This window comes from Castor canadensis, chromosome 4 (assembly GCF_047511655.1).
Source record: "Castor canadensis chromosome 4, mCasCan1.hap1v2, whole genome shotgun sequence".
Lineage (NCBI taxonomy): Eukaryota > Metazoa > Chordata > Mammalia > Rodentia > Castoridae > Castor > Castor canadensis.
The window spans coordinates 57,684,193-57,696,438 of NC_133389.1; the positions used below are offsets into that span (position 1 = coordinate 57,684,193).

The window sequence follows — 12,246 nt, forward strand, 5'->3', positions numbered from 1 at the left end:
CAGATGTTAAAGGCTTGGTTGCCAGCCTGTGGAAACACTAGGAGTTGGAACAAGAAGAAGGAAGTCAGGTCACTGGAGATGTGCCCTGGAAGGGGATCTGGGAACCCTCTCTCTGTCTCTGCCTCTCACCACCACAAAGTGAGTAGCCTTGTCCCACCATGTGCTCTCCACCATGTTGCTCTGCCTCATCACAGGACCCCAAACAACAGAGCCAAGTGAGCATTGACTGAACTCTATGAACCTGTGAGCCAAAGTAAATCTTTCCTTCTTTTCAGTTGATTACCTCAGATACTTTGTCACAGCAATCAAGAATTGACTAACACACAGTCTTCTTTTTTCCTTTTTGTGTTTTTTTTTTTTTAAGATGGGGGTCTTTCTATGTAGCTCAGGCTGGCCTGGAACTCACTCTAGCCCAGGCTGGCCTCAAACTTACAATCTTTCTGCCTCCAGCCTCCCAAATGCTGGGATTATAGAATGATATCACCACATCCAGCTCACATTGAGTTTCAAATACATAAATAAGATGTATCTTTCTACTAATTCTTTAATGTTTTTCAATAAAGTTTTATAATTCCCTCTGGAGAAATCTCATACATACTCATTATATTTCAGGTACTTCATAATTTTTATACATTTTCTCATTTCATCTTCTATGTGTCACTGGTAAATAAAAGTTGCAATTAGTTTACTGATTGTGAATCTAGCAACCTTTCTAAAGCTTTTAGTAAATTTTACTAATTTACCTGCAGATTCCTTGGCATTTACACAAACAATTCCATCATCTGTGACAAATGCTAATTTTATTTCTATCTTTTTGTGGCAATTTAAAACATATTGCAGCATTTGACAGTCCTACCATTGAGAGATGAGGACTTAAATACCTTCTCTTGCAATCTGGACAATGCTTAGTGGTGACTTACTTACAATTAATAGCATGCAAGACCAGGTCAGAAAATGCTTCTTCCTTCTTCTGTTGGGATGCCTGCTCTGAGAGAATCCAGGTGCCATGCTAGAAACCTACTTCTTGAGGACTGGGTATTGAAAGTGTGGCTCAGTGGCACAGCATGTATGTAGCATGGATGAGGCCCTGGTTTCATTGGTTTGGATGTGGTTTGCCCTCAAGGGTTGGAAGTTTGGTCCTCAATGTGGTGCTATAAAGAGATAGTGGGACCTTTAAGAGGTGGGGCCTGGTGGGAGGTCCTCAGATCATTGGGGGGTGGTGCTACCTTTGAAAGAGATTAAGGTAGTTCTCTGAGCTTTCATGAGAAAGTTGCTATAAAAGGACAAGCTTGACTACTCCCCAGGTTCTTTGGCTTCCAATCTGGCAATGTCATCTCTCCCTCTTGCACATACTTCTGCCATCTTGATGTCATCTGTCAGGAGATTATGCAGGTCCTTGCTAGAGCTGCTGCTATGCTATCTAGACTTTCAGCCTCCAAAACTGTAGGCTAAATAAGCCTTTTAAAAAATAAGTTACCAAGCCTCAGGTAATTCATTATAGTTACAGAAGACTGATTAATACATATCTACTCTGCAAACCAGCCATCAAGAAGAAAATTACTGTGATATTGACATGCTGGAGGTGCCATGTAGGTGTTCTGGTCCATTACTCCAACTGGGCTCCTACTGGACAGCCAGCATCAACTGATAGCAATGTGAGGGGGCCATCATGGAAGCCCAGCCCAAGTGAGTCTTCAGATGCCTGCAACCCCAGACAATATATGCACACATCTACTGGAGACACTCCATGGCACAGCATCCGAGCTAAGCATTTAACTGACCCACAAAGATGTAAGCAAAATACATGTTTTAAGTTGCTAAATTTTAGGGTAACTTGTACTGTTGCAATTGCAAAAAGAACACTTTCTAATCTTGAGTTTAGAAGCTGGGGGAGGATGAGGAGCAGAACTCCTCCAATGAACATGCAGTACGGACAGGAAACAAACCTTTGCTGTTTTAGGTCACTGAGACTTTGGTTTTGTTATTGCAGCACAAACTATTTACTCTACTTATACACATGGCAAATTTTTTTCTTTTCTTTGGTTTTAAGCCTTTCCGTGCTCTTATTTAAGGTGCATCTCTCATGATCATCATGAAATTTTTTTTTAATGCAGAAGGATAATTTTTATCTATGAGAACATTTAGTCCATTTACATTTAATGCAATTTAGTGACATTTTTGAATTTCTATGTACCATCCTGCTATTTGTTTCTGATTTGACTAATCTGTTTAATTATTTGTAAATTACATATTTTGTACAGTTATTATCCCATCTCCCTTAAGGATACAAGTTTGAAAGAGTTCCATTCATTTTAGTGGTTAGTCTGGAAATTATAACCTACATATTTAACTTGCTAATAAATTAATCAATACTCTTAACCTTTTCTTAGAAAACACAAGGTATTTAAGATACTTTTACTGCATTTATCTTTCTTGTAGTTTCTACTGCTTCTGTTACATGTTTTTATTGTTTTTGGGAAAACATCACCAGACTTTAATATCATTGTTTTATCCTATCAATGCCTATTTATTGTTAGACATATATTTATCACTTATTGTTCTAGATTCTTTCTGTATATATCTTATTCTGTTTTCTGTTACTATAAGCAAATACCCAAATGCTGGGTTCTTTATAAAGTAATGAAATTTATTTGGCTCACAATTTTGGTGTGTGGAGTGTTCAAGCAGCATGGCTCTGAAGTCCTGGAGAGATATTTTTTGTGTCTTGTTGCTTTTGTTGAAATTTGGATAATTTCTGCCTGTCTTCCAGTTGTTTCCCTTTCAACTTTACTTGCTGCTAAATTTGTCCATTGAGTTTCAAGTTTAAATGAAAAATTTTCTAGAATGTTCCTTCCCTTTTCCCAAATTGTCTAGCTATTTTTTTAAAATAGATTCTTGTTCCCTGCAAATCTTCTAAAGTTTTTCTTCTATATCTTTACACAAGCATGCTTACTTGTATTTCAACAAATCTAGTCCATGGTTGGTCTGTGCTCTTCTCACTCATGTCATTTTGTTTCCTTGTATGCCTGATCATTTTTGATGTGAGCAGATTACTTTCCTTGGGAATTGATTTTGGAGAGTTTTGTATCCTACAAAAACACTTTTGTTCTGTAGGTTATCATTTGAAGCATCATCTAAGAGCATGTCCCTTTGAATAACCAAGGTGCTATGAATTTGGGCTGAGGAAATGAGTGCGGGTGACGCATGGTTACAACTTCTCATGAGTGGATCATCCTTCACCTGAGTACTAAAGAAGGCTTTTGTTGTTTGTTTTTGTAGTTGGGGATAATTTTTTCAGGGGCCAATTTTGTGGGATAGGATTTTCCTGTTAGGCATTCCCGCGAACAGGCTTTGGGCTTTAACGTCTGTTTCCTTCTATCCTGTGAAAACTTCAAAACTTAAACTGATCAACCAGAACCAGCAGGTGCCCTCAGGGTAGAAGCAACTTCATTGCTTGGGTTGCTTGTCCAAGTTCCTGCTTCCCAAAAATTCCTTACTGACTCATTAGATCTTTGTTTTGGTTTTCTTTTTTTTGAGGGGGGTGGTCAGGGCTTTGTACATGTTAGGCAAGTGCTCTACCACTTGACCCATACCCCAAATCTTTGTTATATTTTTAAAATCTTTTTTCTTCCTCCTCCTTCTTCTTTTGTTGGTACTGGGATTTGAACTCAGGGCCTCATGCTTGCTAAGTAGGTGCTCTACCACTTCAGCCACTCCACCAGCCCCAAATCTTTGATATTTTTAAGAATGGTGCATATGCAGGTGTTCCTTGACTTACAACAGAGTTATGCCAATAAATCCATTGCAAGTTGAAAACATCTTAAGTTGAAAATGCACTGGATACACCTATCCTTTCCTAGCAACACAACACACTGCAGAGAATCAGTTATTAAGATTGTGTGGCTGCCTAGGAACTGTGGCTTACTGCTGGTGCCCAGCATCTGAGAGAATTACACTGTATATGATGAGCTCAGCAAAGATCTAAATTCAAAATTCAAATATAGTTCCTACTGAATGCATATCACTTCGGCACCATCGCAAAGTCGCAAAATTGTTAAGTGGACCCGTTTTAAGTTGGGGACTGCCTGTGTACACTTTTGTTGGGTTTTAGTGAGATGATTTGTCTGAATCATGTAACTTGTCATATTACTGGAACATAATTTTACATTTTGAAAACTAAGTATCTTTGAAAACTAAACATTTATTGTTTTTTATATTACAATGACTGATAATAAAGGCCAACTCAATTTTTTTTTTTTTTTTTGGCAGAAGGACCTCCTGTGAATCATGGTGGTTGAGTTGGGGTGGCAGGGGGATGATAGGGAGGGGAATTCCCAAGAATTTCAGAGTGGAAGGTGATGATTTCTGCCAAGGGTGGTCATGTATATGTATGTATAGTACATCAAAAGGTGGTTTGAATTTTTAAGAAGTTGAGAAATACTATTCTGTAACTATATTTAATTACGATTTTTTTACTTTTTTGGGTCATTGATTACTTAGTTAATCTGCTGAAAGTGATAGATATTCTTCTATTGAAATAATTCATGTATGCCTATGTATACAAATTCTGAATATGATTTCAAAAGGTTTAAGAGACCCTCTGAAAGTTGGGCGTGGTGGCGCCTATCTATAATTCCAGCAGCTTGTCTGTAACTCCAGAAGCTGAGGCAGTAGGATTGTGAGTTGGAGGCCAGCCTGGACAACGCCTTGTCTTAAAATAAAAATTTAAAAAAAGGGATGTAGATCAGTGGTAGAGTACTTACCTAGCATCCATAAGGGAGGCCCAGCGCAGATTGAAAGAGAGAGAGAGAGAGAGAGAGAGAGAGAGAGAGAGAGAGAGATTTTCTAGAGTCTATTCATAGATCTAGAGTAAGAACTTATGTTCTGAAAATATTGAATACTACAATTTCCATAAACAAAGGAATGGCTGAATAAATTATGGCCATCCATGAAAGTAGAACTTTACGTTACAAAGGAGGTAACTATATATATGCGAATCTAGACAGATGCTAAGATATAAGTGAAAAGGGCAAATTGTAGAACAGATTGAAATAATTTTGTTATATAGTATGTATATTTAATTCCACTTGTATATATATGTAGCAAAGTGACTAAAGGGCTATTGTGTGACCAACAGATCCACTAACTAGCATGGATTCACTAGACAAAGGTATGATTCATGTCCTGTGTGGAATAGAGACAGTGCAAGATGTCCTCATACTATTCAGAACAGTATTCAACCTAAACCTTTTTATTTATATTTGCAATTCTCCATTTAATATTTTTATACTATGGTTGACTGTGGGTAAGTCAAACTGCAGAAAACAAAACCACAGATAAGGGGACTACTGGATTTCCTGCTTCCCTGACTTGACAACTGCAGGTCCTACTGCCTGTAGTTCCCACTTCCCCTCCCCCCTTTCTGCAGTGCTGCTGATCAAACCCAGAACCTTGCCCACACTGGGCAAGTGCTCTACCACCGAGCCACACCTTTAGGCTTACTACCATGCTTTTCTTTACCTGACCAATTCCTACTTATCTTTCAAGACTGCAATTGCTTCTCCTGTGGGGCCTTCCTGGATTATTTGTACTGTTCCTTTAGAAGCTGTCCCTCTCACTTCTAACTTGCTCCCTAATTATAGAGTTCTGTCTTTCTAAGAGATCAGAATCCACAGTTTTTCCTTCCTTCCTTTTTTTTTTTTTTATGAAACAGAGTTTCACTGTGTAGCCCAGGCTGCTCTTGAAATCACAGTCCTCCTATCTCTGCCTTCTTGGTGCTGGCTTTATAGACATGTACCACCATGACTGACAGAATCTACTTTTTTTTTTTTTGTAGTACTGGGATTTGAACTCAGGGCCTTACATCTGCTAGGCAAGCACTCTCTACCCCTTGAGTCACTCCACCAGCCATACCTGCATCTTAACCATCTCTGAATCCAGATTCTGCACAGTTCATGACTCAATACAATGTCGTCAATATATTAAGCTAGTTCATATGTCTTACTAAGGTAGCTGATGTTTTCCCAAGAACAAAATTGGACTGTCACAAAATGGGTCTCAGAATGTGCCTGATTATCTATGGGCAGGTAGGATATTCTGTCCCTTTGATTATTTGAAAAATTTACATATTATTTATGTTGCAAATTATGTGTGTTTTTTAATATTTTGGGGGTAGTTAATGAGCAGCAAAGAGCCAAAGGCTAGTCAAAGAATTTCACTTCTTCTGAATTTTAAGCTCTACACGCCAATAATCGAAAATACAGAGGCCAAGGCTCCCTAGAGGAGTCTTCATCTACTACCCTCCCTCTTGTCCTTTAGAAACAGGTGTAAGGTTACACCTGTTGGGTAGAGGAGGCTACATTGTGTTCTGAGGCTTTTCCCATATCTATGATTTTAAAAGTGTTTTCTAGGGAGCCAGGGGTAGAGGTAGACCACTTGCCTGCAATGTACAATGCCCAGGTTTTAACTCTGTGTTAAGCAGTTTACTATGTTCTTCAACATTCCCTCATTTTATTTAAACCTCTTAATCATCTGAAGTTTCAAGTAGCTTCAATTCCATTTTACAGATGAGGAAAGTGTGATTCCTAGTGTTATGATTTGGATATTTCCCCAAAAGGCTAATGTGTCAAAGGCTTGGTCCAAAGCTGGTGGCTCCAGTAATTTGGGAGTGATTAGATTGGAAGGATTTTGATGAGTTAATGGATGAATCCCTTGATGGATTCAAGGTATGATGGCATTGTTGGGAGGTGGTGGGAAGTAGCAGGTTGGGCCTGGTTAGAGGAAGTAAGTTACAGAGGGTGTGTCTTTGAAGGGTTTGGCTTGTTGTGTCCCCTTCCTCTTACTCTCTTGACTTCCTGGCTGCTAAAAGTTGAGCAGCTTTGCTCTGCCATGTTCTTAGTCTATGATGCTTTTTCCTTGCCACAGACCTAAAAGCAATGGAGTCAGCTGACCATGAATTGAAATCTCTGAATCTGTGAGCCAAGATAAGTCTTTCCTCCTTTAATTGTGTCTCTCAGATATTTATCACAGTGATGAAAAAAAATGATCTCAGAATATCTCATGTTAAATTAAAACACAGCAATGAAGTTCAGACTAGGAAGTTTTAACCTGAAAATGTCCTTTCCACTATTCTAGACTTTCTTCCAAAGTAATGTGCTCCAAACTCAATTTTAAGAGTTTATGTTTAAGGAGGCCATCTATAAAATTAACAGTGGCACACAGAAGGCTTCAAAAGAAATGAAATTTGCTTCTACATTTCTTACAATTTTAAGAAACACTACATCTCAGTAGAGATGTACCCAGCCATTTTCTGTCTTCACCTACACATACATGTCAGGGAAAAGTAGAACATCACTGAACACCCTTATCTCTAAAACATTTCACATCCCTGAAACTTTTGGACTAGCAGCTGATTTTGCATGTGACTGACACATTACAGTAAGAATGCTTTGGTTTTTCCTCAGTGAAAACAAAAAAATCATAATATATGCTCTTTCAACTTAAAGCATCAATGTCTTCAACAAAAATGCTATATATTCAGCTGTAGCAATATTTACACATGTAGGCATCTTGGTTGAATACCAAATGTACACAAGAATTAACAGAAAGTGGCTTTTACAGTTCATTTTAATGGATGAGATGGATAGTTTCAGAGGGTGTGATTTCCAGGGTCATATCCCAGACTACAACAGTAAATGATTTTGAGCAGTTGTTGAAATTATGGCATGTTCCAAAGTTAACAGGAAGGTCACACTATAATTTTAGATAAAAAATGTGAAGGCCATTTTTCTAAACTTGGGACTGAAATACTAGAAGTGGCTTTGATATCATTATTGAGTGGGTTCAAAGTCTGCTAATTAGACCACTGTTCTTGGAAACTGTCTTCTTATGCAATTATCAGTTGGTTGTTTTTTTAGAGTAAAAGTTTTGTTTATATTGAAAATGTCCAGCAGACTGCTAAAATAATATAAACAAGTATACAGACACTGAAACTTACACTCTTAAAAAACAAAAAGAAAAGAGAGAAAATGACTCAGTGGGTAATTATGGAAAACTTTCCTTCCTATCTGTCTTTGATTTATAAATTTCCATTTCCTGCCCCAGGGAGGATAGCAAAGGGTAGGGTAGGTGTTGGGATGAGAACTATCTTCTGGGGTATGCTAATTTGTTGCTAGTGCTCAAGGCTGTTTATTCAGCACAGACTTTTATTAGTTTTGGGTGATAAAATTCACAGATTTATGAAGAGTTGCTTACAGTTATACAACTGTATCTACAGTTTAGTTCTCCTTATTTGAAAACTTCCATATTCTCTGTATCTTGTCTTTCTCTTTTTAAATGTTTTGAAACACTTATTTACTTTTCTAAATCACCCATTATGGAATATGTCACAATTATGAGCAGCTAAGACTTATATCTCCCCAAGCAAAGCAGCCCTATTGAATGACCATGGCATGCTATGAAAAACTTTAATCTTTGGTCATAGAGTTAGGAGCTGTTGGTTTTCTAAGAGCTGAGAAAGTGGTTTGCTGCCAGTGGTTTAATCAACAGACTTTGAAGCCAACTGCCCAGGCTGGCCTCAAACTCACAGTCCTCCTGTCTCAACCTCCTGAGTTCTGGGATTACAGGCTATCACACCCTACCATTTTCCATATTCTTGACGAGTGGTGATAAAACATGTTGTACCAACCTCAAAACCCCTTCCTCTCTCCCCATCTTCCAGAACTGGAAGAGCAGATAGGGGGACAGCAAGGATAATCCCATCTGATTTGAGCATTTGCCAAATTGGGATGGTGCCTGGTTCCTGGGGTGGTTGCTCCCCTGTCCACAAAGATGCCATGGCTCCAAGCAAGGTGATCAGGAATGCTATCTCATATGAGGAGTGGCTTTCCTGTAAGCACTCTCAAAGTGGGAAAGAGGTTGTTTAAGCTGGCTCTGTGTGTCTATGACTATGTCCAAAATGAGATGTTCAGTGGTGTGTTACAAGAAAATCCTAGTGAAATCCATCGTTTGTTTGCTAGATCTTTGGACACTGGAAAGAGAAAGCATTGCTTTCTCAGCAAAGAAACAGGACAGGTGGAAAAAGAATACAAAAGAGTTTATTGGCTACCTACTGTATTCCATACACTATGTTAAAATCTTTACATTTATCTCATTATTAGTCTTGATAGCTTCTCTGAGAGAGAGGGGGCTCCAGTCTATGAGCGAGAATGTTGAAGCGAATGGTGTCAAATCCATTCCATTAGTGGCTGTTTTTCTGCTGCCTAAAGGCCTCATGCGTCATAGGACAGGGTGTAGAGGGAGAGGCAAGGGAAGTACGGGGGAAAAAGAAACTAAAAAAGAGAAGAGACGAATGGGAAAGAGCTGTGCAATGCTGCCAATGGTCATCCAAGGTTAACTGTTTCTGAGGTGTGGGCAAGATGTTTTGATTTCCAGTACCAAAAACATTGCATCTGAACTGAACGAGAATAGACTTTTTCTTGTTCTTATTCCTTATACGGTTCAGTAGAATAGTCACATAGCATTCGGAATTACTTTTCACATGGCTTTTATAAGTGATGTAGAGATGATTTAAAGTGTAAGGGGGGATGTGCATAGGGTATGTACAAACACTATGGCATTTTCTTTCAGAAACTTTAGCATCTGGGAATTTTGGTACCCATGGGGGCCCTGGAATGAGTCTTCTGTGGATAGTGAGGGATGATTGTATTTGGTAAATTCTCAGTTTAATGCTTCCAGGGACATTAATATTTATTTAATTTATATTATTATTTTTAAATTTATTTTTTTCAGTGCTTGGGATGGAATCTAGCATACTAGGCAAGTGCTTTACCATGGAGATACTTCCTCACTCCACAGACCCTAGGATTATTATTGAACAGGAAAATTTTACCAAAAGTTTCATGACACATTTCTGAAAACATACACTTGAGAAGAAAACATGTACTTGGTTGGTAGGATATTTCAGCTCTCATGTTATCTTTATAAGCAGGAGGACTGAGTTTCTTTGCAGAAACAAGTTTCTGGAATCTGTTTTCGGTTTGCACAATATTCTGTTTTCTATCCCTCACCCTGCCATTCACTCTGGAGGCAGGAGAAATTTCTTCCCAGGAGACAGCCCTACCTATCCCTATCAGCTCTCTGGTTTGAATTGAAGGTCTAAAAAGACATTTTGATTTCCAATAGTAAAAATGTTGAAACTTCATTCTCAATTTCCCACAAGAAGTTGGTCCACAAGCTTTTCAGTAATGGATTTACCACAGTGTACCTTGACACACTTGAACAGATAGCTTGTCTCAAAAAAAAATAGACACAATGACAAGAACAAAATTCATCTAGAATTAATGATATCAATATACTTGGTCATATGTTTTTATAATTTTAAATTCATTTGGGGGAATTTTGGATATTATTGCATGCCATATTATGGAAAACAGGATTTCTTAAGCAAAGTAAATGGAAATCTAAGTTCTCAAAAAGTATGTGAGGGCAGATACAAGCTCCGAATGGAAAGTGGCTCTTCTTTCTACAGAATTACAATACAGACAGGAAGCTGAAAGTGTTAATTTTGAAAATGGATGTAAAGACTGAGTTCAGTTTTTATTTTAACTTGGTTTTCTTTAATGTGGTGATGGGGTTCAAACTCAGGACCTTGTCTGTGCCAGGCAAGTGTTCTACCACTAAGCTACATCCTCAGCCCAATTTTTTACTGTTCTTGAGGAGTTTTTCCACTTGGTGGATCAGAGTCTACGAAGATGTCGAAAGTACCACCTTGGATATGACAGCCGTCCAAAGTGCCCTGTTCTGATGGGGATGGTGGCTCATAAGCCATTATCATGGAGCAGTAAGATACTTATGACCTATACCAGCCTTCCACCACAGCCTCATCTTGGCCCTCCGGCTGCTATCTCCCAGAATGCTCCACTTTCCCCAAATGTCTTACCACACCACACTGGTGCAATGTTAGTTGGACAAAGAGCTCCTGACTGAGGCTGGGGTGTGGCTCAAGAGGTAGAGCACCTGCCTAGCAAGAGTTTAAACCCCAGTACAGCAAAAATAAAACAAAATAAAACAAACAAAAGACCCTAAACAAACAAAAGAGTTCCAGGCTGGGGCTGGAATATTCAGAAGAGGAATATTTAGAAGATTCTGGTCTGGAATGCTTGCCATGGATTTTTTTTTCTTCCCCATCATTGCTCCAACTCTCTCCACTTTCCCTCAGATTGCTGTCTAAATACTTCTCTCTTACTCCAGTTTTTCTCTGAGTTTAGAACTATCCATCTAAAATTGAATACTTCAGTGTTGATGTTAAAACTGCAGTTCTTTCTTTCAAACTTCATTTTTTCCTGTTCAAATATTTTTCTTCACAGCAAAATAATTAAAGCACTGACGTGTGTTTCTATTTAAGTATAATTTTGAGTCTTTCAAAGGATGTTTCACTTTTCCCCTTACACTTTTAACGTGATGGAAATGTTTTTTCTTTTTGCTGGCATGAAGTGGCAAAATACTGCAGGGGGCACCCCTGCTTTAGAAAAAGGGAAGGTATAAAACCGCATGACAAAGTTCTTGGTAGGAAACAGCAAGTGGAATCTTTGTGGATTTTTCATTTATGTCTTTCACAGTTGTTTTTCTTCTTTTGTGGTACTGGGGACTAAACCTAGGACATCACACACACTAGGCATGTGCTGTACCACTGAGCTACATTCCTAGCCCCTCACAGTTGTTTCTCCTTACAAAGAAAAGAAAAAAGAGAACCTACCTAAAATTTTAATACTATTTTCAGAGTTCTAGGATAACCCAGAATAGTCATTTTTAAAGAGAAGGAACAATATTTCATTTTTGGGATGGATCCCTTCCACAGATGGACATATTCTGTGACATGATCAACCTCTATGAGGCTGCCTGGAATTCATTCCAGAGAAGGTAAACAGTAAGTGCAGTAATTAACTAAGCAGTCGAATCTCTGTGTTTGATTGCTCATCAGGAAATTGTATTTGACACACATTCCACGGAGCATGCTCCTAAGAGCCTCACATTCTAGATGCATTGAGAATGCATGCATTGAACACACGCACCCCACCCCAACACCACCCCAAACCACCCTGGCACACACGTATTCAAACAACACAGCATGCAAGCTTTTTTACAGCCCTCAGCCAATAAGCTGCCCCAAAGATACTCAAGCTGCAGTCGAAGTGGGCCTGACCTCTGCTACCCACCACCACTGCAGAGAACTTCCTGTGCTCTCCG

At 38.8% G+C, this 12,246-nt stretch overlaps 1 protein-coding gene across 20 annotated transcripts in view; it reads right to left on the bottom strand.

The window, feature by feature from the left end:
• Dlgap1 (DLG associated protein 1) overlaps positions 1-12,246 on the bottom strand; it is an 888,020-nt gene that overhangs the window by 109,745 nt on the left and 766,029 nt on the right. The window lies entirely within an intron of this gene.